This window comes from Arachis stenosperma, chromosome 7 (assembly GCF_014773155.1).
Source record: "Arachis stenosperma cultivar V10309 chromosome 7, arast.V10309.gnm1.PFL2, whole genome shotgun sequence".
Lineage (NCBI taxonomy): Eukaryota > Viridiplantae > Streptophyta > Magnoliopsida > Fabales > Fabaceae > Arachis > Arachis stenosperma.
Window position 1 is genome coordinate 11734535 of NC_080383.1, and position 5348 is coordinate 11739882.

At 35.9% G+C, this 5348-nt stretch overlaps 2 non-coding genes across 2 annotated transcripts; both read right to left on the reverse strand.

The window, feature by feature from the left end:
* Nucleotides 1-456: 456 nt before the first annotated feature.
* On the reverse strand, nucleotides 457-560 carry LOC130943079 (small nucleolar RNA R71). Its single transcript, XR_009071614.1, has one exon. It is a non-coding gene; the product is annotated as a small nucleolar RNA R71 (small nucleolar RNA).
* Nucleotides 561-4377: 3817 nt separating this feature from the next.
* On the reverse strand, nucleotides 4378-4481 carry LOC130942589 (small nucleolar RNA R71). Its single transcript, XR_009071155.1, has one exon. It is a non-coding gene; the product is annotated as a small nucleolar RNA R71 (small nucleolar RNA).
* Between the last annotated feature and the right edge of the window lie 867 nt (nucleotides 4482-5348).

Below are 5348 nucleotides of genomic sequence, written 5' to 3' on the forward strand. Positions count from 1 at the left end.
GCTAAAGCACAACTCTCTGGAGAGGACCTGACAGAAATTTTCAAAAAAGGAGAAGACATGGCAGCCAAAAATAATAACAACAATGCAAAGAAGATGCTTGGTGTCTATGCTGCACCAACATCTAACATCTATGGAAGAAGCATCTCAATTCCTGCCATTGGAGCAAACAACTTTGAGCTTAAGCCTCAATTAATTTCTCTAATGCAGCAGAACTACAAGTTTCATGGACTTCCATCAGAAGATCCTCATCAGTTCTTATCTGAATTCTTGCAGATATGTGATACTGTTAAGACCAATTGGGTTAATCCTGAGGTCTACAAACTTATACTTTTCCCCTTTGCTGTGAGAGACAGAGCTAGGACATGGTTGGACTCACAATCTAGAGAAACTCTGAACTCTTGGGACAAGGTGGTCAATGCTTTCTTGACCAAATTCTTTCCACTTCAAAAGATGAGTAAGCTCAGAGTGGATGTCCAAACCTTCAAAAAGAAGGAAGGTGAATCCCTCTATGAAGCTTGGGAAAGATACAAGCAATTAACCAAAAGGTGTCCTTCTGACATATTTCCAGAATGGAGCATCATATGTATATTCTATGATGGTCTGTCTGAGTTATCCAAGATGTCAATGGACCACTCTGCTGGTAGATCTCTTCATCTGAAAACACCTGCAAAAGCCAAGGAACTTATTGAGATAGTTTCAAATAACCAGTTCATGTACACTTCTGAAAGGAATCTTGTGAATAATGGGGTGACTCAGAAGAAAGGACTTCTTGAGATTGATACTCTGAATGCCATATTGACTCAGAACAAAATATTGACTCAGTAAGTCAATATGATTTTTCAGAATCTGACTGGATTGAAAGCTGCATCCGGCAGTGCTAAAGAAGCCTCCTCTGAAGGAGAAGCTTAAGACCCTAAGAATCCTGCAATGGAAGAGGTGAATTACATGGGAGAATCCTATGGAACACCTATAATCCTTCATGGAGGAATCATCCAAATTTCTCATGGAAGGATAAACAGAAGCAAGTGGATTTATGCATACACCAAGTGGGCCTCGGAAGTGGATTTATGCATCAATTACTTACTCATGTAAACCCTAGTAGCTAGTCTAGTATAAATAGGATAATTTACTATTGTATTAGACATCTCTTGACAGTTTAATCTTTTGACTGTTTAGTCTTTGATCATTCGGTCTTTTGATCATTCAGGGGGCTGGCCATTCGGCCATGCCTGAACCTTTCACTTATGTATTTTCAACGGTGGAGTTTCTGCACACCATAGATTAAGGGTGTGGAGCTCTGCTGTACCTCAAGTTTCAATACAATTACTATTACCTTTTATTCAATTCTCTTTTATTCTTATTCCAAGATATACGTTGCACTTCAACTTGATGAATGTGATGATCCGTGACACTCATCATCATTCTCACCTATGAACGCGCGTGACTGACAACCACTTCCGTTCTACCTTAGGCCGGGCGCATATCTCTTAGATTCCCCAACAGAATCTTCGTGGTATAAGCTAGACAGATGGCGGCATTCATGGGGATCCGAAAAGTCTAACCTTGTCTGTGGTATTCCGAGTAGGATCCTGGAAATCCGGAAAGTCTAACCTTGTCCGTGGTATTCCGAGTAGGATTCCGGTATTGAATGACTGTGACGAGCTTCAAACTCCTGAAGGCTGGGCGTGATGACAAACGCAAAAGAATCAAGGGATTCTACTCCAACCTTATTGAGAACCGACAGATGATTAGCCGTGCTGTGACAGAGCATTTGGACCATTTTCACTGGGAGGATAGGATGTAGCCATCAACAAGGTTGATGCCTCCAGACGATTAGCCGTGCAATGACAGCGCATAGGACCATTTTCCCGAGAGGATTAAAAGTAGCCATTGATGATGGTGATGCCCTACATACAGCTTGCCATGGAAAGGAGTAAGAAGGATTGGATGAAAGCAATAAGAAAGTAGAGATTCGAAAGGATTCTAGCATCTCCACACGCCTATCTGAAATTCCCACGTTTGATTTACATAAGTATTTCTATCCCTTTTTATTTTCTGTTTATTATTAATTTTCGAAACCCATAACCATTTAATGTGCCTAACTGAGATTTACAAGGTGACCATAGCTTGCTTCATACCAACAATCTCTGTGGGATCGACCCTTACTCACGTAAGGTATTACTTGGACGACCCAGTACACTTGCTGGTTAGTTGAACGGAGTTGTGTCCACACATAGGTGCCATAATAATGATTCCATACAACAACAAAGAATACTACATTGATGTGATCACAATTTCGTCCACCAAGTTTTTGGCGCCGTTGCCGGGGATTGTTCGAGTATGGACAACTGACGGTTCATCTTGTTGCTCAGATTAGGTAATTTTCTTTTCAAAAATCTTTTTCAAAATTTTTCTTTTCTTTTTCGTTTTTTCCAACTTTGTTTTCGAAAAAAATTAATAAAAATACAAAAAAATCATAAAATCATAAAAATCAAAAATATTTTGTGTTTCTTGTTTGAGTCTTATGTCAACTTTTAAGTTTGATGTCAATTGCATGTTTTAAAATTTTTTTTTCTTTCCTTGCATTTTTCAAAAATTCATATATTCATGGTGTTCTTCATGATCTTCAAGTTGTTCTTGACAAGTCTTCTTGTTTGATCTTGATGATTTCTTGTTTTGTGTTGTTTGTTGTTTTTCATATGCATTTTTCGTTTGTTAGAGTCCATGCATTAAAGATTTCTAAGTTTGGTGTCTTGCATGTTTTCTTTGCATAAAAAATTTTTCAAAAATATGTTCTTGATGTTCATCATGATCTTCAAAGTGTTCTTGGTGTTCATCTTGACATTCATAGTGTTCTTGCATGCATTAAGTGTTTTGATCCAAAATTTTTATGTTTTGGGTCATAATTGTGTTTTTCTCTCTCATAATTAAAATATTCAAAAATAAAAAAATATCTTTTCCTTATTTTTCTCAAATTTTCAAAATTTTGGGTTGACTTGGTCAAAAATTTTTAAAAATTAGTTGTTTCTTACAAGTCAAGTCAAAATTTCAATTTTAAAAATCTTATCTTTTCAAAATCTTTTTCAAAAATTATATCTTTTTCATTTTTTTCTATTTCTCGAAAATTTCAAAAATCTTTTTTCAAAATATTTTCAAAACCTTTTTCTTATCTTTATATCAAATTTTCAAAAATTAGCTAACAATTAATGTGATTGATTCAAAAATTTGAAGTTTGTTACTTTCTTGTTAAGAAAGGTTCAATCTTTAAGTTCTAGAATCTTATCTTTTAGTTTCTTGTTAGTAATTAATTTTAATTTAAAAATTAAATCTTTTTCTTATCATATCTTTTGTATCTTACCTTTTTCAAAATTTTATCTTTTTCAAAAATTTGATTTCAAATATCTTATCTAACTTCTTATCTTCTTATCTTTTCAAATTTAATTTTAATATCTTTTTCAACTAACTATTTGACTTTTTGTTTGTTTCTTATCTTTTTCAAAACCACCTAACTACTTTTTCCTCTCTAATTTTTGAAAATATCTCACCTCTTTTTCAAAAATTCTTTTTGTTCTAAATTTTAATTTTAATCTTATCTTATCTTTAATTTTCGAAAATTACTAACCCCTTTTTCAAAATTATTTTCGAAATTTCCCCTCTCTTTTCTTATTCTATTTAATTATTTATTTACTAACACTTCTCTTCACCTCCCCTATCCTTACTCTTTATACAGACTATTCATTCTTCTTCACTCTTCTCCCCTTTCTTTTTCTACTAACATAAAGGAATCTCTATACTGTGACATAGAGGATTCCTCTTTCTTTTCTTGTTTTCTTCTCTTTCATATGAGCAGGAACAAGGATAAAGGCACTCTTGTTGAAATTGATCCAGAACCTGAAAGGACTCTGAAGAGAAAATTAAGAGAAGCTAAGTTACAACAATCTAAAGGTAACCTTTCAGAAACATTAAGAACAAGAGAAGGAGATGGCAGCCGAAAATAATAATAATGCAAGGAGAATGCTTGGTGACTTCACAAAGCCAACGTCCAAATTTGATGGAAGAAGCATCTCCATTCCTGCCATTGGAGCCAATAATTTTGATCTTAAGCCTCAACTAGTTGCTTTAATGCAACAGAACTGCAAGTTTTATGGACTTCCATCTAAAGATCCTTACCAGTTTTTAACTGAGTTCTTGCAGATTTGTGAGACTGTTAAGACGAATGGAGTTGATCCTGAAGTCTACAGACTCATGCTTTTCCCTTTTGCTATAAGAGACAGAGCTAGAATATGGTTGGATTCACAACCTAAGGATAGCCTGGACTCTTGAGATAAGCTAGTCACGGCTTTCTTGGATAAATTCTTTCCTCCTCAAAAGCTGAGCAAGCTTAGAGTGGATGTTCAGACCTTCAAACAGAAAGATGGTGAATCCCTCTATGAAGCTTGGGAAAGATACAAGCAGCTGACCAAAAGGTGTCCATCTGACATGTTTTTAGAATGGACCATATTAGATATATTCTATTATGGTCTATCTGAGTTTTTGAAAATGTCATTGGACCATTCTGCAGGTGGATCTATTCACCTAAAGAAAACGCCTGAAGAGGCTCAAGAACTCATTGATATGGTTGCAAACAACCAATTCATGTACACTTCTGAGAGGAATTCCGTGAATAATGGGATACCTCAGAAGAAAGGAGTTCTTGAAATTGATGCTCTGAATGCCATATTGGCTCAGAACAAAGTGTTGACTCAACAGGTCAACATGATCTCTCAAAATCTGAATGGATGGCAAAATGCATCCAACAGTAATAAAGAGGTAGCTTCTGAAGAAGCTTATGATCTTGAGAACCCTGCAATGGCAGAGGTTAATTACATGGGTGAACCTTATGGAAACACCTATAATTCATCATGGAGAAATCATCCCAATTTCTCATAGAAGGATCAACAAAAGCCTCAACAAGGCTTTAACAATGGTGGACACAATAGGATGAGCAATAGCAAGCCTTTTCCATCATTTTCTCAGCAACAGACAGAGAATTCTAAACAAAACACTTCTAATTTATCCAATCTAGTCTCTGATCTGTCAAAGGCCACTTTCAGTTTCATGAGTGAAACAAGATCCTCCATCAGAAATATGGAGGCACAAGTGGGCCAGCTGAGTAAGAAAGTCATTGAAACTCCTCCCAGTATTCTCCCAAGCAATACAGAAGAAAATCCAAAAGGAGAGTGCAAGGCCATTGATATAATCAATATGGCCAAATGCACAAGGGAGGAGGGGGACGAAAATTCTAGTGAGGAAGACCTCCTGGGACGTCCCTCAAGCAAGAAGGAGTTTCCTATTAAGGATCCAAAGGA